This window comes from Carettochelys insculpta, chromosome 5 (genome assembly GCF_033958435.1).
Source record: "Carettochelys insculpta isolate YL-2023 chromosome 5, ASM3395843v1, whole genome shotgun sequence".
Taxonomy (NCBI): Eukaryota; Metazoa; Chordata; order Testudines; family Carettochelyidae; genus Carettochelys; species Carettochelys insculpta.
In genome coordinates this window covers 15,726,706-15,747,883 of record NC_134141.1, presented here as the reverse complement: position 1 = coordinate 15,747,883, position 21,178 = coordinate 15,726,706, and the positions used below count along the sequence as shown (strand labels likewise).

The window sequence follows — 21,178 nt, the reverse complement described above, 5'->3', positions numbered from 1 at the left end:
CAGTAAGCACCATGACATGTTCACGTTTGCATCATGTATTTTTGTAAATCATGTTGTAGTAGTGTTGGAGTAAGACTGCAGCAATGTCAATGCTTACTGCATGCGCAGCTGCATTAAAACACCTTAAAACATCTAAGTTAGTACCCAAACTAACAGTTTTCCTGGTTTTCTTACGGATCCTGCCAGCCATTCCACTGTCAGTTGCTGGGCATTTCTGAAATGTGATGCTGGGCGATACAATCACAATGAGTTAGACACAACTCATGTTTTATTTGTTATGAAACAAATGAAAGGAAAGTCTTCTTCACACAGTGCACAGTCAACGTGTGGAACTCCCTGCCAGAGGAGGTTGCATAGGGTAGGACTATAACAGGGTTTAAAAAAGAGCTAGATAAATTCATGGAGGTTAGGTCCACTAATGGCTCTTAGCCATGATGGGTAAGGAATGGTGTTGCTCTCCTGTCTGTCAGAAGCTGGAGATGGATGGCAGGAGAGAGATCATTACCTGTTTGGTTCACTCCTTCTGGGACACTTGGCATTGGCTACTGTTGGCAGACAAGATACTGGGCTAGATGGACCTTTGGTCTCACCCAGTATGGCCATTCTTATGTTCTTAACTAGATGGCATTAAGTGAGGAGTTACCCCTCTGTGACTACTAAGTGAGGAGTTACTGTGAACATGGTGGACAAAGCGTTGCTCCCAAATCTTCCGTCTGTTTTAGAAGCTAGTATAAAATAAACTGGGAAAAAATAAAAAGCTGGGACGCTAACCAGAAAAGACTATCTTGGGTCACTGTACTATGTCAGGGAAACAGAGGAGTAGAAAAATGCACATTTGACTACATGCTCAGAGGTGTCCCAGCTCTGCTGTACATTCTATACATCCAAATGGTACCTGTCTTCTACCTTTCACGGACAGTTGTCCAGTTAGAAAACCATGAAATACAATTTTTGCTGCCATTGCTCAAAACTGGCAAACTATAATCTTTTCCCATTCAGATGAACCATGACTGACTTAATAGCAGTTCAAATTCACGAACAAAGAATTCACATTGCCTAATATGATTACAACTTCAGGACTAATAAAGGAGAGTCTAAATGCTTTTGGAAATTTAACCCATATTTATTTTCACTGCGTTTATACTCAAATTAATCATGGGAGCACAAAGAAAAATGTTGTGATGAGATACATTTTAAGCATTAATTGCACTTTTAAATGTGGGAATTCTGATGCTTATATTTAATTCAGATTAATTCCATTTCCATAATGGAACACTGCAGATAAAGGAGACGAACTTCAACTCAACTGCATCTACCATTTATTATAAGCTAAATGTACTGTAGATTAATCAGAATTGCACTGATGGGAAACTGCAGTTCTAAGCTATTTTTTCCCTCTATTATAAAAGATTGCATGGTTGACTGAGAGTTTAGCACCAGGGAAAACACAGTTTCAGAACTTTATTCTTGGGAGGAGGAGTTGAATGAAGTTCAAGGGCAGAAAAAAAGTATACTTCAAAGCACAGTATAACTGCTCCTGCTCTGCAGTCAAGTGGCAACAGTCACAGGCCGTGTCTACACGAGCCCCAAACTTCGAAATGGCCACGCAAATGGCCATTTCGAAGTTTACTAAGGAAGCGCTGAAATGCATATTCAGCGCTTCATTAGCATGCGGGCGGCTGCAGCACTTCGAAATTGACGCATCTCACCGCTGAGCGTCTCGTCCCGATGGGGCTCCTTTTCGAAAGGACCCCGCCTACTTCGATGTCCCCCTTTTCCCATGAGCTGATGGGAATAAGGGAACTTTGAAGTAGGTGGGGTCCTTTTGAAAAGGAGCCCCGTGGGGACGAGACGTGCGGCGGCGAGGCGCTTCAATTTCGAAGTGCTGCGGCCGCCCGCATGCTAATGAAGCGCTGAATATGCATTTCAGCGCTTTCTTAGTAAACTTCGAAATGGCCATTTGCGTGGCCATTTCGAAGTTTGGGGCTCGTGTAGACGTAGCCACAGAGACATAGCCATGTTTGTCTGTATCTTCACAAACCAAACTAGCAGTCCTACAGCACTTTAAAAGACTAACCAAATAATTTATTAAGTGATGAGCTTTCATAGCGCAGATCCATGTTTTCAGCTCTGGAATTAGTGCTGAAAATGAACTGGCATGTTTTCTATCTCTTGGTTATATATTTGTTGTGCCAATTCATTGTCAACAGTATTTCCAGATCTGAAGAATTGGGTCTGCCCTAAGAAAGCTCATCACTTAATAAATCATTTTGTTAGTCTTTAAAATGCTACAGGACTGCTTTTTTTGTTTTGTGAAGTGGCAGTAGGTTAGTTGTGTGAGTGGGAAGGGGGTTCTGTAAGAATGAAAGACACTAGATTACAAGGGCTGATGGGAAAAAAATGAGCTGGGAGATAGCAACATAAAATATGGAGAATGAGAGTCATGCTGCAAGATAACATGCAAGCAGATTTTTCACCAGTCAAGCAACTCACTCACTCTCTCACTGAAATGTCATTAAGGCAGGAGATGGGAAAAATACTAACCAAACAAGACTTCCAAAACCATTGCACAAAAAAAACCTTGAAAGTATTCTAGACTTAACCCAAAAAATGTGACACGTGCATTAACATAGTCTTGGAGGAACAGAAATCATGTGTGAAATACAACAAAGGGATTAGCTGGCATGCACACAAAAAATGTTTTGACCTTGCACCTTTGGGAGTGGCAGACTTGCTCGGCTTCTTGGCAATGTTTAAGCAGGGGTGACCCTGCATTCCGGAACAGGCAGAAGGGGCAGGGCTGGGACACCACCCCTCAGCACCACCAAGAACATGCCACTCAAAGCCAACTGGAGCATGCCACAGCCCTGCTCTGGCATGGATTTAAAGAGCCTGGTAGTAGAGACAGCAGCTCGAGCTCTGGGTCCTTTTGAATTTCCAGGCCAGAGGCAATACCCGCTTTAATCCATGCCCCTGTTAGAAGGCTTGGACACACTGCAGACTGTTCTTCATGCCAATAGGTTCAAAGGAGCTCAGAGGATTTCCTGAGGGGAGGAAGATTAACCATGCATTTACTATCTATGAATTATTCTAAAATATATCTAATAGAGAACCACATTTTCAAGTACTGGGCATAACCGTGGCTGCACCAGCCCTCTTCTCACTCATGCTGGCCTGCAAAACCATCCTGGGTATTTGCTCATGCAGACATATTGCAAACCTACTTATAATATTGGCTAGACTATTGAATCTCCTTTCACGCCTGCACCATAGCTCTGTAACCACAACCCCAAACACCTTTGCTAATTTGGTGTTTGTCAACTGCAGCAGCTGAAAATGTCTGGAACACCTATGTTCTGCAAGACAGCATCCTTGTTCCAACTAAAGTAGCATACAGGCTGTGAAGGAGAAACTAGCAGAGCTTGCTCTCCCATGGAGCTAAACCGGTCTGGCTTTCGCTTTTTTGTTGTTGTTGTTTTCTTTTCCTTAAACGCATCCAAGGAAATTAAAAGTAAAAATTAGGGTTAATGGAATGTTAACTTTGTGAAATCAAACCCTCAGAGGCTTCAGTTCCCAAATGCAGATTCTTGACATCTTGTAAGCTCCTTTTGAATTGCTGCAGTGGTGCAAAACAGGAGCTGATTTAATGCCACAGCTAGAGATTAGCTGATCACAGGAAATCCTGGCAAGGCAACCCTCACAGCCTTACCTCCACCAATGACCTCCCATCATTGGGGTGAGCTGGGAGTGTGCTAGGAGCCGTAATGCAACCCTCCAGCACAGCTGGGGATCAAGCACAGGGTCCCCAGTGCAGTATTAACAGATTTGTTGCTCATATGGGCCATGTCTACATGAGCCCCAAATTCGAAATGGCCACGCAAATGGCCATTTTGAAGTTTACTAATGAAGCAATGAATGCATATTCAGCGCTTCATTAGCATGCGGGCAGCCGCCACACTTCGAAATTGACGCGCCTTGCCACTGCACGGCTCGATCCCACGGGGCTCCTTTTTGAAAGGACCCCCACCTACTTCGAAGTCCCCTTATTCCCATCAGCTCATGGGAATAAGGGGACTTTGAAGTAGGCAGGGTCCTTTCGAAAAGGAGCCCCATCGGGACGAGACGCACGGCGGCGAGGCACGTCAATTTTGAAGTGCCGCGGCTGCCTGCATGCTAATGAAGCACTGAATATGCATTTCAGCGCTTCATTAGTAAACTTCAAAATGGCCATTTGAGTGGCCATTTCGAAGTTTGGGGCTCGTGTAGACGTAGCCATGGAGTGTGTGCTACTCCTTTTTATCACCTGGACAGACATAAATTTCTGGGTCTTATTGATGTGTGCAATACATTGTTTCGCAGAGTTGTTGTAGCTGTGTTGGGCTCCAGAATATCAGAGAGACAAGGTGGGAGATAATGCCTCACCCACCTCATCTCTCTGTATAAAATAGGCACATTTAGGCACTGAAGAGGCATATGCATGGATGTAACAGCAGGCATATGGTTAGTGCCATGGTGAAGTTTCACATGAGTGCAGTTCATCATATATACAAGGCTTTGCATGATCAGGGTCTAAAGCTGTGGTGGGCAACAATTTTTGGTGGGGGAGCACTCCAAGATTTGGTAATGGTCAAGGGCTGCAGCTTTCTTTAGAGGCAATATGGGGTCTGAACAGAGTTTTGTGCAGAAGGGAGCTTGGGAGAGGAGGCTGGGGTGCAGGCAGGTGTGGGGTCTGGGAGGAAGTTTGGGTTAAGGAGGAGGATGTGACCTGGGGGAATTGCGGTGCAGCAGGTATTGCAGGATCGGGGAGGGGGTTTATGCGCAGTAGAAAATTCTGGCCAGGGGAGGGTTGTAGGAGAGGGTGCAGGGCTTGGAGGGAGTTCTGCCCTGGGGAAGTGAGTGGTGACCTGGTGTAGGCAGGGGTGGTGATCTGGGACAGGGATTTGGGGCGCACAAGGGTTGGGGTGCCAGACGCAGGTTCTGGCTAGGAGATGCTTCCCTAGGTGGCTGCCAGCTAGGAACTCAGCGAGACCCTCAAGCAGGCTCCCTCCCTGCTGCATTCCCAGGTCGCTCCAAGTGGCTGGCTGCTGGGACCATGTACCTCTCTGCACTGCACCCCTGCAGAGGTGGAGGTGGGAAAGACTTCACATGCTGCCTCTACTCCAGTAAAACCCTCTCTGCTCCCATTGGCTGTCTCACCAGTCGGGGCTGTGAGGATTGTGCTGGGGGGCGGGGTGCAAAGTTTCCCCACACAAAAGCCATACAATGTCTAGAGGCACGTGGCCCCAGCAGCCAGATGCACTTTCAGTGGCCTGGGGCTGCAGCAGGCAGAGAGCCTTCCTGAGCATCCTGGAAGGCTGCAGGTCAGATAAAAGGCTTGGCGGGCAGGATGCAGACCACAGAAGGTATCTTGCCTGCTGATGGATTAAAGGATTGATTCTGATATTTAAGCTAAACTAAATTTTACTCCTCAGACTCCAGGTGGGGACAGCTCTGAGATCTATAATGACCATTGTAAGTGCTCAAAGTATTTTAACTACACACCAGATACTATGCAACCAGGCTGAGATAGCATCAAAGGGAAACTCCAGAAGTTAATGTTTCTGACTTTTCAGTGCTTGGCTTTTCCAAATCAGTATTGCCTTGGTGTAAACAGGGAGTTAAAAACCCTATTTACATCTAGAGGGAGAGCCAGAAATAGATGTAGATAGGTATTATACAGGCAGCTATGAGGGAAACAGGAAAATCAAAACTCTGAAAGGGAATAAAGCCAGGCTGAAACTCCCAAAAGGATACACAAACAGAGAACAATCTCATTAGTCTCAGCTGTGACTCCACAATGAAAGACTATGGAGCAGCAGCAATGCTGGGACCAGATGCAAAAATTAATCAGCCAAAACCACCTTCATATGCTTCAGTGGTTACCAGGAAGGTTTTAATTTCTTTCTCCCTCTTCTTATGCAGATGAGGATAAAGAGATTTGATAATGTTTTCCCAATTCATCCATTCAGAACATGTAAAACCGAGTCAATTATTATTGCTATTATTGATAAATAATGGCAATGAATTTGGAAAACGGAAGGGCTCTATTGTTAGAATATATATAATAGCTTCAATCTTCCATGACACTTCCATTGCCAATGATTTATCAGGTATCATTATATGAAAAAAAGATTAATACAATAGCTGACCAAATGATTTCCATTTTTCCTAATGTAATGTATTTCCCTCCCCCTCCAAATGTCCAGGCTTTTTCTATTGTATTCGGAGAATGGGCAGGATTGCAATGACAGATAAAACACTTACAGAAGAAAATAAAACATTGCAACACTGAGAAATCCCCTCTCCCCCATCCTGTTTGCCAGTGGAAAACAATATAAAATGTCCAGTTGTAGTGAAAATCCTGCTACAGTTGGAGATTAGATTTTGACTATGCAACAGGGGCTGGGAACCTTTTTTGAGCTGGGGGCCACTGAGTAACGGAAAAATAATCTGGGGCCTCATAAAAGTGAGAAGCAAATCCCTCAGATGATGTAAATCAGCACACCTACATTGACTTGAAGTGAGTTAGAGTCATTTACTCCAGAAGAGGTTCTGGCCTGTGATTTGAAATGTACATTTAACAAAGACACAGATGTGGCAGAAAGCCTTCATCTTGCTGTTGCTGATAACTTTATTGTTATCCATGTACCACAAGTTGGAAAAAGCTTCCATTAACTACTTCCAAAGGGTATTCTTTTTGCCCCGGGAATCAGCTGTCAAAGAAATCTGAGAGAGAATCAGTGTTCATGTACACAGGTATAGGAGACAGTAGCTGTGTCTACACGTGCACGCTACTTCGAAGTAGCGGCACTAACTTCGAAATAGCGCCCGTCGTGGCTACACGCGTAGGGCGCTATTTTGAAGTTAACTTCGACGTTAGGCGGCGAGACGTCGAAGTCACTAACCTCATGAGGGGATCGGAATAGCACCCTACTTCGACGTTCAACGTCAAAGTAGGGACCGTGTAGACGATCCGCGTCCCGCAACGTCGAAATTGTGGGGTCCTCCATGGCAGCCATCAGCTGGGGGGTTGAGAGACGCTGTCTCTCCAGCCCGTGCGGGGCTCTATGGTCACCGTGTGCAGCAGCCCTTAGCCCAGGGCTTCTGGCTGCTGCTGCTGCAGCGGGGGATTCATGCTGCATGCACAGGGTCTGCAACTCGTTGTCGGCTCTGTGGATCTTGTGCTGTTTAGTGCAAGTGTGTCTGGGAGGGGCCCTTTAAGGGAGCGGCTGGCTGTTGAGTCCGCCCTGTGACCCTGTCTGCAGCTGTGCCTGGCACCCTTATTTCGATGTGTGCTACTGTGGCGTGTAGACGTTCCCTCGCTGCGCCTATTTCGATGTGGTGCTGCGCAACGTCAATGTTGAACATCGACATTGCCAGCCCTGGAGGACGTGTAGACGTTATTCATCGAAATAGCCTATTTCGATGTCGCCACATCGAAATAGGCTATTTCGATGTAGGCTTCACGTGTAGACGTAGCCAGTAATGGCAGGAAATAAGAAATAAGGAAATAAAAACACTGTTCTCCTCTGCAGAACATAACAGAGTAATAAGTTATTCCCACTGAATATCCTAATTGTGTTAATATTCATTTCTTCTGGAAAGCTGATTATGTACATTCATTGCTTGAAATTTATGCTGCATCTTGGTAGCTAGACATAAATTTCATTTTCCCTGTACTATTTTGACAACAGTCACATATCCCTAATACAGGACATTCACATGGGAACAAACTTGAAAACATACAAGAGTTAATTCATTGGATTAATATGCTCTGCCTCATGTTATAGAAAGTATCATATCATGTTTGCCTCACAGCTCATTTTCTGTACCTAAAATATCTAGGCTTTTTTTAGTGTGCCTAGCTGCAAACATCCATTATCTACCTAATCCTGCAGTGTATTCATAAACCTGTGTCTCATCTGTCTCATCCTTTTAGAATAGCCATGGTATAAGAAACTTGCCATTCTGAGTACATGCCAAGGTCCAGTGAGAAAAGAAGATGGGCTTGCAAGACAGCAAATAAAGTCTCCAAGAAAAAAATACGGTAAAGCACAAGAAGGTTTACTTAGATAACAAGAAGCTAAACATATGAAATTTCACTGACAAAAAAAATCAAAGATGAAAGGAACTTGACTGAATAAATGCAAAGAAAATATATAGTAAGAATCATCCAGGTTTACAGACACCCTTCAGGCAAAGGCCAGCATTCATTATTCAGGAAGTCTCTGGGGATATGTCTACACAGCCAAGTTATTTCAAAATAGCTGCTGCCATTTCGAAATAACTATACAACTGTCTACACAATGCAACCACTACACCAAAATAATTTTGAAATAATAGATACCTTATTTTGAAATTGTTCAACCTCACTGAATGAGAAATAGTGCCTATTTCAAAATGGGGCTGTGTAGACAGGGAATGGAGCCTATTTCAAAATAATCCATAGTGCAGTCAATGGCTCTGTTTTGAAATAGGCTCTATTGTGTGCAGACGCTCTATTTCAAAATGCATTTTGTGCATAGCTGTGCTAGGTCAGAATAAACTATTCTGGAATACCTCTTCTGGAATAGTTTATTTTGGAGTAATGGTTCTGTGTAGATATATCCTGAATGATTTCAGATTTCACTTCTGCTACAAACAGGAACTCTAGAAGAGTGTCCATGTTACTCTCTTGTGATCTCATGAGTACTGTAAGACCTTGGGTGTGTCGACACTTGCATTCCTCTTTCGAAATAGATATGCAAATGAGGCAAACAAAATGCAAATGTATAAATTCGCCTATTCAGCATCTCATTTGCATATTCTAATTTTGAAAGCACTTCTTTTGAAAGAAGAAAGCCAGTGTAGACACTGCTCTTTCGAAAGTAACCCCATCTTCAAAAAAATCCTTCTTCCCTTTATCTAATGGGAAGAAAGATTCCTTCGAAGATGGGGTTTACTTTTGAAAGAGCAGCATCTACACTGGCTTTCTTCTTTCAAAAGAAGCTCTTTCAAAATTAGATTATGCAAATGAGGTGTTGAGTATCCAAATTTATACCCATTTGCATTTTCAGTTTACCTCGATTGCATACCTCTTTCGAAACAGGAATGCAAGTGTAGACACACCCCTTCTGTTTAGTTACTTGACCCAGAAACCACACTGTCAGAACAGGAAAGTTAAGGGGAAAAAATATTTTGAAGGAAGATGGGGAAATTTTATGATGTATTTTATGATGGACATTGGGTTTGGAGGGAAAACAGGAGTTAGAGAAACAATGAAATATTGTCTTCCTCTTTCCATAAGGAATATGGCGTACTTGTGCCAAAATGCTACATTTTGATAGAATAGCGTCACCCAAAGTAATTATTCAGAATATTGACTCTGAAGGTTGTGTTTAAGAGAATGACCATGAAACTGGAATGTCCCCGTAGATGAGCAAAAATTCCCTACATAAGAGGCAATATCACAAGTTCAAAAACCATTCATTTTCTTCCACTATGCCAAAACCCGCCTCCAGTGTGAAGTCATAAAGCAGCTTACTGAAGGATTAATATTCCAGAATATTGACTAATAACCTCAACAGGTTAATAAATTAGTCATTTTAATTATATAGTGCAAGCCTAAATCTTCACTATTGCCCCCATTTATTGTCAATATTGCCATTTTGCCAACAAGAGCTAATTTATGCATCAGTTGAAATAATAAAATTTCCTTTGTCAGGGGCTGTTAAAAGAATCAGCATTTGGCACATATTTCACATTCACACTTTCCTTTACTCTTGCACCATTTTTGACTGTACACTCACACAGAAGTGTTGCCAGAGGCGTGCATTTTGATTAGTAACATAACTCATCTAAGCATTCTCTTTGAAAAGAATTAGCAATCCAGGCAGGGTATCACAAAGTGCACTTCAGTGAGACTATGTTACAAGGCAAATTACAAAGGAGACCATAATTACCAATTTTGAACAATGTTTTTCAGGTTTTTCTGTAGTAGGGAGAACTCTGTTGGGAAAATTGGCTCAGTGTAAATTACGAACTGCTAAGCCTGCATCTCTGATAGATGAACAATGAATCACCCTTCAATCTTGGTTCACAGCACACGCGCCATATGTCAGATGTCTTGTGCAGTCTTATATTTTTTGATAACAACGGTCTCTCAGGACTTCCAGTGTTTTTTAAGTTAATAGTGAACAAAGACTTCTGTACCTCAAGCTAGGCATTATTCCAAATCTAAATCAAATAGTCTACATGCAAAAAACTTGAAAATTGAATAAGTTTTTTATTTAAAAATATAACTACAGGTTGCACCTCCCTGGACTGGCACCATTGGGATCTGTCTGGTTCCAGAAAAGGGAGTTTGCCAGACCGGGGAGGAAAATTCTGGCTTTCCTGCCACCAGCCTACTAGGTTTCCTGCTGGCTCCTTCACTTCCACTGGCACAGCTAGGATCTAGGCCACAGCAGGGCTCCCAGCCCTCCTGGCCCAACAGCTGCACTACACCGAGTTCCCGACCCCAGGACTCCCTGCCATTCTGGGCTCCCAGCCACCAGCCCTAGCAGGGTTGCCAGTACCCCTCTTTTCCTCAAGGAAAAATTAGCACCAGAGTAAAACTGAATTATTGGCTGTCAAAATGAGAGCATGTATTTACACTGGGAGGATAAATAGCACAGTATAGCTAATTATGGTATTTACTGATTAAGTGTTCCCAGCTCACCCTTTCTTTCTTTCATTCAGATCAGTGTGCCTAAAAACACACTGATGGGGAAAAAAGGTTAATGGCTATAAATCATGATTACTACTGCAAATGAAATTCTTATTGCATGGAGGCTGTTTCATAAATATCAACACAAGTCCAAGGTCAGAACTAAATGTACCTCATTTTTACAAGCATAAAATGAAGGAAGTTAAGTGTTTGCAATTGGAGAGAGTTCTACATAGTAAAATGACATCTTAAGTGGCCACTTAGAAACATATTCTACATATTCCTTAAATAAAAACAACAGCATACTTTATGATCTGTCGCACAACAGTAGTTGCATATTCTTTTCAGTACTTTGCCATATCATTTTAAAAATCAAATTACTTTGGTTTAAATGGTAATTGGCCAAATTCATCCTTTTGGCACTCTGCTGACTTCAGTGACATTACACCAAGGATGAATTGGACCCATTATGATTTGTTCATGTTTCGTTTCTTATGCTACATACCGGTGACAAGTTTCTGTTTAGAAAAGACAAATCACCTGTTCACAAAGTAAATTTGATTACTTTCAGAGAGATATATTGGAAGCTATTGAAAACACACACCAGGCATTTCAAAACAGATATGCAGTATGAGAGAGAATTGCCTTAGAGATCAGGCACTAGAATGGGACTCAGGAGCTCTAGATCCAACTTCTTTGTAAGCCACTGACTTCCTGAGGAGCCAGATTTTCAGGTGTCAAGTACTGACATTGAGGACCACACATGTGCAAGTGCTCAGCATCCAGCAGCTCTCATTTTGAAAAATGCATAATTTTCGTCAAGAAATCAGCCACCAATATGCTGAGCTGTTTTGAAAATTTTGGCCTATTACTTTTGCTATGAATTCAAGCCCCTTGACTCAGAATAGCCTCACAAGACTCAATCTTTCAGTTATTTCTCTGTCGTTTACTCAGATACTGTCAGGGCCTTGAATGAATTTTTATTCTGCTAGCAGGCCATCTCTCCTCTCTTCTTGGTACTTCTCCTTAAATGCAAAATATTACACCTCTGTGATGTGAATCTGCTTTCATGTGCTCTTAACCACAGCTGTTCTAAAACACCTTCCATGAAAAGGAAATCTATGATCTCCATCAGCGTTCCTATTCTGGGAAAATACACACATTGAACAGAAATGTGCCTTGACCTTCAAGTCTCTCCTTTGATTTTCTTTTTAATTCCTGTTTCACTCCATCTTGCCAGGCCTGTTTGGATAACGCCAACAGCAGCCTTTTGCTTTAAGGGGAGGAACCTAGCTTTTTAGATCAATTAGCTACTCACCATGTCAACCTCTTAAAAGGTCATGCAAGCTGTGTGAAATGCTTTCCTCACCAGCAATGTCAATATGAACACAAATTATCATAGTTTCATACTTTGAAAACTACTCTGTGTGAGTGGCGAAACATCTCTCATTCAAAACTATCCACCTTTCCATGTCTTCCTTATTAATTGGTGTGCAAATTAAAACAAATAATATGGATAAGCTGTTCCTAGACATGACATACAGCATACGCAGTTTTGTAATTGAATGGTGCTATGGCAATTGAGTGGTGTTCTATCACATAACTTGCTTTATTTAATATATTACTTTATGATGGCATAGATTCTACCTTTAGGCACAAACTGAGCTGAAACTGGTGTGCGAACTGCTGCGTTACTCAAACACCCATCTAAATCACAATTCTTTCCCTACTTTCTTTGTCTCCACTAGGTCTTTATTAGGAGGAAATTTCAATAAATCAGTACTAGTGAGCAGGTAGGATGGAGGAAGCTATTAAGGGCTCTGATTATTCCCCACCATTGTAGCAGGGATTTCTTGAGTTCATATCCCAACTCTGACCATGACTTCTTTTTTGACCTGTGGAAAATCACTAACATCTCTGCCTCAGATTCTCTGTCTGTTATAAATATACCTAGCTTTTATATAGTGGTTCCCATCAGCAGATCTCAAAGTACTTTACACAAAGAGGTCAATACTGTGAAGTGACTTTCAAACTAGACAGAGCTGTTTTTCAAGTCTGGGAAACTAACTCCCAGACCTGGAGAAAAGATCTGTGTAAATGCAGAAGTGTGTGTCTCACCAACAGAAGTTAGTCCAATAGAAAAAAGTATTACCTCCCCAAAGAGTCATTCTAATATCCTGGGGCCAACATGGCTACAAAGCCACCTATGAGACACTATCAGCACAGCATCACTGAGACCTAGATCACACACTACGAAAAGCAAGAATACAAGGAACCACAAAGTAACAGCAACATGGCTTACATAATAACAATACAGACAACACTAAACACGTAGGCTGCGTCTCCACATGCCACTTCTGGAACTGGCACACTAATGAGCTAACCGGAAGATGCTAATGAGGCATGGATGCAAATTTTCCATGCCTCATTAGCATATCGGTTAGTGGTTCAGAGGACAGAAGAAGCTCTTCCCAATTCCAAAGTACATGTTGAGGTGCATGGCCTGCGGGGATCTTCCAGAAGGAAACTCTTCTTCCCTGGGTCTTCCTGAAAGAGGGTTTGCTTCCGGCAGATCCCCATGGACCACGGGTCTCCACCTGTATTTCGGAGTCAGGAAGAGCTTCTTCTGGGCTCCAAACCACATGTTAATATGCTAATGAGGCACAGAAAATTTGCATCCATGCCTCATTAATATCTTCCAGTTAGTTTATTAGCACGCCACTTCTGGAAGAAGCGGCACGTAGAGATGCAGCCATATTAAGGAAAGCACTCAGAGCATCACAGACTATTAAGCAGCAAGTAAGGGGGAAAAAACGCTGTAAAGAAAGATATCAAAGTCAACATTAACCTTGTCCTGGCAGAAATTCCAGCATTTGGCAGATGACTTTAACAAATTCGAGATGAACGGCGAAAGGCTGTAACACACCAGAAATATATTGAATGTTACCAAAGATGGTGGGGTTGAAGGAGGAACTGCCAATAAAACTTTCAACATATTTGAAGACCCAAAATGATCTTCATGTGGTGAATGGTGTGCTTCAGAAAAGGTAGGACCTCAGAAAGAGATGCTCTCTACAGTCCGTGGAGAATCACAGAATCCTAGGGCTGGAAGGGACCTTAGGAGTTCCTCTAGTCCAGCTCCCTGCCTGAAGCAGGATTAACCCTAACTAAATCATCCCAACCAGGATTTTGTCAAGCTGAGACTTAAAAACCTCTAGGGATGGAGATTCTATGACCTCCCTAGGTAAAGCATTACAGTGCCAAGGATAGCAAGGTGCAGGCACAAGTACTCCAGGACACTGCTATTTCAACAGAATTGATAAAGGCATATAGTAGTATAAATAGTCAAAGAATCTGATGTTTATCTGTAGTTGTGTAGATACAACCATTGATCTACACCTCAAGCTTTAACTTTTTAGTACAAAGAAGGGGAGATGTGGAGTGATTATAGTTCTTGGTCCTCCCTAGTCACCAAACAGGACTAGAATGCACTGCTGCTATTGTTTTAATAAGTAGCAGCAATCTTCAACTGGGGAGCTTTTGTGAGCTTTGATCACGGCACATAGCAATTATCCCAATTTTACAGATAGATTAATGGAGGCACAGAGCCTTAAGTGACTCTTTCAAGGTCACCCTGGAGATCTATGGCAGAGCCAGAAACAAAACAACCAAGGTATGCTGAGTCCTGGTCTATTGCTCCAAATTATGACACCTTGCCTCCCTCTAGAAAGGGTATACTAATTTACCTCACAGGGGAATTCTGCCATCTTTCTTCACACATACTACCCTACTCTTCTGTTAGTCACTCAGACTTAACTTGGGTTTCTCACAGAGTAAATGGTAAAATCCGATTCTGTATTAAGTAGTGTAATAAAGGGGTTACTATGTATGTGGACCATTGTACTTCCCTGGATTTAATTAATACTTCTCAACTGTAAGCTATTAATTCCTGCTAACAGTTTCTTCCTTTAGCTTGAGGTGTAGTGACCTTCACATTTGGAGCTACAAGACATGAATTCTCACTCACTGGGAAGTTGTATGTGGCCATAATGTATACACTGTGATGCTCTGAGAGGTCCATGTGTTTATCAGTGTTAATCATATTTCTCTAACTGACAAACTTCAAATTGGATCAGCATGTGAGAGTGTGGCAGATAAAAGGCACAAATATTACTCACACAGGAAATTTGAGAAGTTTACCTGTTGGGATAAACAGCCCTTTTTATAATTTCAGATTCGCAATTGACTATTTCTGACCTAGCTTGCTTTTAACAATAAAAGTGAGGGGATGTTAAATGTATGAGAATTGCGGGTAAGTGTTGGGCTAAAATGAACAACATTCCTTGGAAGATGGGACACAGCGGAGAAGCAGCGTTATGTTGATTGATACAAAATAGAAAAGTTTTCACATTTAGCCAGAGAGACGTAAGTATTGAACGCAAATGCCACTTTTTCCAAGCAATCCTACCATGTTATACAGACTTTGAGTGTGTATTTAAAAATCCAAACAAACGCACTTTTTCCATGTTGCTGTTGAACTCTTAAAATAATAAATTACAGCAGTTGTAAGGAAAAATAGTTATCTGAAGTACTTCAGACCATTTTTCCATTTTATTTCAACCAGAACATTAGCACAAATATAACACCGGTATTGTGTAAATTGTCTTAAAAATTGCTGGGTTATTAAGCTCAAATGAGCAGGTTTTTGACATAGTAATCTTTCTATAGAACATTCATATTATCTTCCTTCCAAACTGAGTCTAGGAGTATATATTGTGGAGCTATTGCATTTGTGGAGACCTTATTCACCTACCTAGCAATGAACATAGCATAGAATATTCAGGAAGGATATTTCTGGCCCACTCTACAGGCTTAGCTATGTATATGCAACGTGGTGCCAATTTAAACCCAATGTCTGATTTAAGTCAGTTCTGCAAAAAGCAAAACAAAAACCAACAAAACTGCTGTGTTGATGTTCTTATTTTGGTTTAATCCAGGCTTAAGGCATGCTTATTTTGATTTAACACAAATAAAACTAAGAATAAATTGAAAGAAAGCACTCAAACTGAACTAAGAGTGTGTCTACTCAGGGGTTTGAACCAGCTGAATTTTTCCAGAGCAAATTTGAGAGCAGACAAAGGGTACCACTGCTATACAAAAACAAGCACTTAATTAAGTTCTCTTTTTGCTTTGCGGAACTGACAGAAGTATCAGGAATGGGACCTTGAGAGATGGAAACCAACCCACTAATTACCATTTGATGTATCAATTGACATTAAAATTAAATATTGCTTCACGTCTCTAAAATACCATGAAAGGAAAATGGCTTATCTTGTCTTTCTACCATTTGTAGGATACCATCTGTGTAGGATTTTCACTCCCCTGCATCAACTACTTAGATTGAAATGGACTCATCTCCCCTTTGCTCTAATGTGTAGCCACTGGTCAACTTGATCCATCCCTGCCAAGTATGTATTCTTCCTCCGAATATTGTGGTTAATTACTTTTCACAGGAGGGCTCCAGAAGGGTGAGGTAGTTCAACATAAATATTAAAAACCTCTCCACACAGGTGTCAGCAACCTTTCCCAGGCAGAGGGCCGAAATGTGACCTTTTGACCTCTATGTATGATCTGAGTGCTGGTGATACTTTTTAAAGTCACTAACAGTCCTACTTACAACGGCGTCATTAATAAATAAATTAAGGTGCAGAGCTTTACCATTTAGGTGGCAGTTAGTAGCATTAGCTGGCCCTTTGTTAACCCACAGACGGCATGCCTTTGAGCAAGCTCCCAGCTGCATCCCAGAGGAGGGGCAGGGCTGAGCTCCCACTCTGCAAACCAATAAAAATTGGCCCATGTGGCACTCTTGGCACCCAAGCCAGGGGTTGCTGACCTCTGCTCTAAACTGTGGTAAAGGGTAGGAGATACTTGGGACTGAGAATCCCTTAAGATGATCTCTTCTGAGAAACAGAATCATAAAGTAAGTATTTTCCTTTTTCCTAAGATATTAGCTGTGCTGCATTCTCCCATCTGGAGAGTAGGAAACTTAAGGGATTCCCACAAACAAAACAAAACAAAAACAACCCCCCCACAAACCCCAACGCATGTAAGCAGATCACACAACTGGTAGTACTGGGGTGGGCATGAGTGGGGAGAGCATTTAGATCAGTGTATCTGAAAGGGGACTAAAGATGTAAGGGTTGTGCTGGGAACATAAAATCCCAGAGAGTAAACATCACACTGAGGCGAGAAGGTATCACCTCTGCACTGAGCAGCCTTACATCTGCCTATTCAGGGCAAAATAAATGCCCCAAATGCCACAGAATCAGCTGTGAGGCAGCCTCACACAGCCGCACCTGATCCTCTGTAAGTCCATTAAGCAAGTGCCAACTGCCAGAATCACCGTCTCCCTCTCCAGCACATGATAGAAAAAGGAAAAAGTTAGTGACAGCATTTCTGGGCATCAGGGATCTGGCTGGAAAAGGAATGGGACCCATCTTTTGTGGGGAACAGGTCTGTGACAATGCAAGGGGTGCTGTCCTAGCCTTGAGACTTCACAGTCTCATCTGACTCAAACCTGAGCTTTGAGAGTTCAAATGCACTGCAGACTAGTTTGTACAGACCACAAAAGAGTCTCCCTACCTGCCTGAAAGGTACAACTCATGTTCCTTCACTTCTGGTGGTGACATTCAAAGCGGATACAGCATCTAGTCATTGACTATGAGGCAGCTGATTCAATGAACAGCTTATTTGATCTATGCCATTTTTCTATCATGCTGATGTATTTGAAGTCACCTAATTTCATATCCTCCTTAGATGCTATACTGGTCAAGCAGTAAAAACAAACATAAGACTATCTGAACACAAGCATCAATGCAACAAGACCATCATACACGAGCTTAGTGCCAAGAAAAGTGTAGAAAGTTGGACTAGAAAATAAAAATTGGTGCTAGAACAAGAGTGCAAGTGTCAGTGGAGCAAAATGCCTAGAAGAGGCATCTTAACCTCTAAAGACAACTTGGTGCCGGAGTGGCTGATACACACACCAAAATGCCAGAGATAAACAGTCTAAAACGTAGCCACTTTAACCAGATCTGACCAGAGGGCAGGATGTTAAAAAAAGAGATACCAGACAAGGCATTACTGTAGCAAAGCCACAGAAGTACGGTAGATGGGGTGAGGCTGATGGGCGGAAACTTCACAGTCAAGAAGCTCAATAGGACATCCTGAGGGCAGCAATTATACTTGGCAATGGACAGTTCCTGAGTTTGTGTGTGTGTGTGTGTGTGTGTGTGTGTGTTGGGGGATGCTATTCATGCACTCTCTTACTGCTGCCTAAGGTGAAAACATTCAGGAATTAAGACAGTGCTACCCATCACATATTAGAGAATGAGAAACCTCTTTAGATATGTGAAATTTATGATCTCTTAAAGTCTTCAGTGAAGACAAGGAAGTGCAGAACTCATCATTTGCACAGGCCTCTTATTCCTTTAATTTGATCTGTGCATGTGGCTGTTCCAACTTTCCCTTTCATGCAGCCTGTGACACTGCCATTCATCCCAAGCCCCATATTTTTAGCAAGACTCTTCAGAGGACATGACAGACACTCTCCTTTTACAAATAAAAAAACAGGAGAACAGGTGAAAGTGGTACTGATAGAGGCTTACAGGCACCGTAGTTCATATCTACATCCTGATGACGCATTTGACATTCTGGCCAGTCTCTTTTAAATATAAAGAAATGCCACCTGAGCCTCTGACGCTGTTTCAGTGTTCTGATACCAGCTGTTTCCCCTCTCCAAGTTATAAAGGAATGGATTCATTCAGTGCTACAGCCTGTCAGGACACTTTTTAACATTTAGAACTGCCTTATAATTTTCCAGTATTGTGCTTCTCTAGCCTCGGTTTGCTGGATGTATAGTATCCCAACCATTGAAGTGGCCCCATGTCCAAAGGGAGCAGGGCTGCTGTTCATAAATACACCGGGCACTAGTCCACCAAGAAGAGGCAGCATTGTTTATATTACACAACAGCCCTCCCTTCCCTCAATGGACCAGAATGGAAAAGTTCTGGAATCAATTATAAAATTGATTTTCCAGTAGCTAAGTCAGCAGCAGAGCCAGAAAAATTCTGTTTTATTAAAAGAAATGCCAGTTTTCTTCATCAAGAAAATGAGATAGCCAACAATATGAGGTGGAAAATCTTTGCAACAGTTGTGGCAGCTCCGGTTCTGTCCTCTAAGTCCCACACTTGTCTCAGCAGTTTACGGCGACCCTCCCGCTGCCTCTTGTTTTTCCAGAGGCAAAGTCTCTGCTAACTAAGCCGCTCTCATCGCAGGCAAGTCACTTGTTTGGGGCCAGACCCCACCAATGGTCCTGGCTCTCTGCCTGTCTGGTGGGGCAGGTTTCCAGGATGTAGGGAAAGGTGGCAGGAGCCCAGGCCCACATACTACTTTGGGCGCTGCCTCAGGGACCTTAATAGCAGCAGATGATGGGCCTTCTGTCACAGTTACAGCATCCTTTTTCCCTGTGCCACTTCTTCCACCGCTCCATTCTCCCTGGGTACCTGGCTGAGTGTTCCCTTTTCTCCAAACCTGATTTCTGCAGTGACACTTCCTCCTCTCTGGTCCATTCCTCCTCTCCTTCCTCCCTCGCTTTACCTGAGGGAACCCTTTTTAAGGTGAGCCTCCCAGACTTAACTGGCTGAAGGTATCTAATTAGCCTGTTGCTGCATGCCAGCTCCTAATAAACTTCAAGTGCCTTCTATTCAGGGAACAGAAACCTGCTCACCCAACTGCTGCCCTCCATCAGGCTCCTACCTGGGCCAGCTTGTATTCTACCCTAGTGCCATGGCCCTCTAGGGACATCCATTGGAGGATTCTCCATTGGGTGGTGAATGTGGGTGTGTACTTGATGCGGTTCACCCCTATCCCTGACACCTGCTCCTTTTGTGGTGTGAGTGAGAACCTGGCACACATCTATCTTAAGTGTGCCAGGTTACAGCTCCTCTTCTGGCTCCTCCAGAACCTCCTGCTCAGGTTCTGACTGCACTTTTCCCCGAACCTTTTGGTCCTGACACACCCCATCCATGTCCCCACAAAGTCACGGGTGTGGGGGGAATGCAACTGTGGGCCCTACTTCCATTCCTTGACCTGTACATGAGTCCAGGTAGAGTTCCTCTGCTCAGTGTCTGCTGGCTCCCTCAACACCTTCAAGGAGCAGTGGGCGCTGTCCAGTGCTTTCTGCTCAGTACCCACTTCTGGCTCCCTCCTTTTAGCCCTATGACCTCCACATCCGTCCCTGCTTTCTTTTTAGTTGTCCTCCAAATTTATCTGGGGACCGTGTTTTCTTAATGGATCCCCCACCTCCAGGGGGATCTTGTAGCTGTGGGTGGGCTTACGCCCACCCACTGTCTTGGTCTCCAATGGATCATGCTCCTGCCGCTCCCATCTTTGGTCTGCCACACAATCAAGAGGTTATTGTAAACATAAGTGAGATCAGTGATAGCAAAACTCCACCATTAACAAAATAAATTAATAGAGGTTTACCATATTGAAACTGTGCATCACACATGCCTCTAGTAGAGCTTGTCTGTTTCAGTGTTTTACAATGTACATCTTCATCTCAACCTGGTTTTAAAAAAAGAAGGGATATTAGAGGAAGTAATTTAGATAACTAGGTCAGAAATCTCCCAGTGTGTTAAAGTGATGGTTCATGTTCTTTCTTTCCTTATTTTTAAATTTGTGAAGTTGAGTAGAGAGCACATTTTAAGAAGTGCCCTTAAGCACTTATCAAACAGGCCAGTATAATCTGTTAAAATTTCATAGAGGGTCTTCCTAATGTTCCTCTCTGTATCTATTTTATTAAGTCAAAGAGGAGGTTTTATAACTCTTGCATTCTTAGACCACAGGTGGTAGGACCTGACATGTATGTGCTGATGAAGATGATGAGAATAGATGCAGTCCTGGATGCTTCAATTACTTCCCAAAGCCTAGATGCTATTACTGCAGGCTAGTACATTCTGAGGAAGGACTTCAAACACAGCTAACTCCGGTGCATGAGCAAACAGTTATGCTTTTCTTTTAGAGACACTAAATAAACAGCATCAGAGAGCTGAAGATACAAGGGGTAGAGAGATTACTCAGTAAGAATCTTCCATCTTCAGGGTACACCAGGTTGGCTATGTTTACACTAGCCCCTTCCTTTTGGAAGGGGCATAGTAATGAGCAAGTTGGGAATACACTAATGAGGCGCTGCCACGAATATGCAGTGCCTCATTAGCATAATGGCTGCTGCATGCAATTTGAAAGTGTCAATTTTGAATTGCATGCCGCCCGTGTAGATGGGAGCCTTTCAGAAGGAACCCCGGACTTCGAAAGCCCCTTCTTCCTAACACCAAATAGGAAGAAGGGCCTTTCAAAGTCCAGGAGGTCCTTTTGAAAGGCCCCTGTCTA

At 42.8% G+C, this 21,178-nt stretch overlaps 1 protein-coding gene across 7 annotated transcripts in view; it reads right to left on the bottom strand.

Annotated features, from left to right (window-relative positions):
* Positions 1-21,178, bottom strand: part of LINGO2 (leucine rich repeat and Ig domain containing 2) — a 663,558-nt gene that overhangs the window by 283,796 nt on the left and 358,584 nt on the right. The window contains exon 2 of one of the 7 annotated variants that reach the window (XM_074994700.1): positions 20,273-20,353. The exons of the other annotated variants lie outside the window; for them this stretch is intronic. The gene's annotated coding sequence lies outside the window, so the exon portion shown is untranslated. The remainder of the gene's footprint in view (positions 1-20,272; positions 20,354-21,178) is intronic. 7 annotated transcript variants of the gene reach the window in all.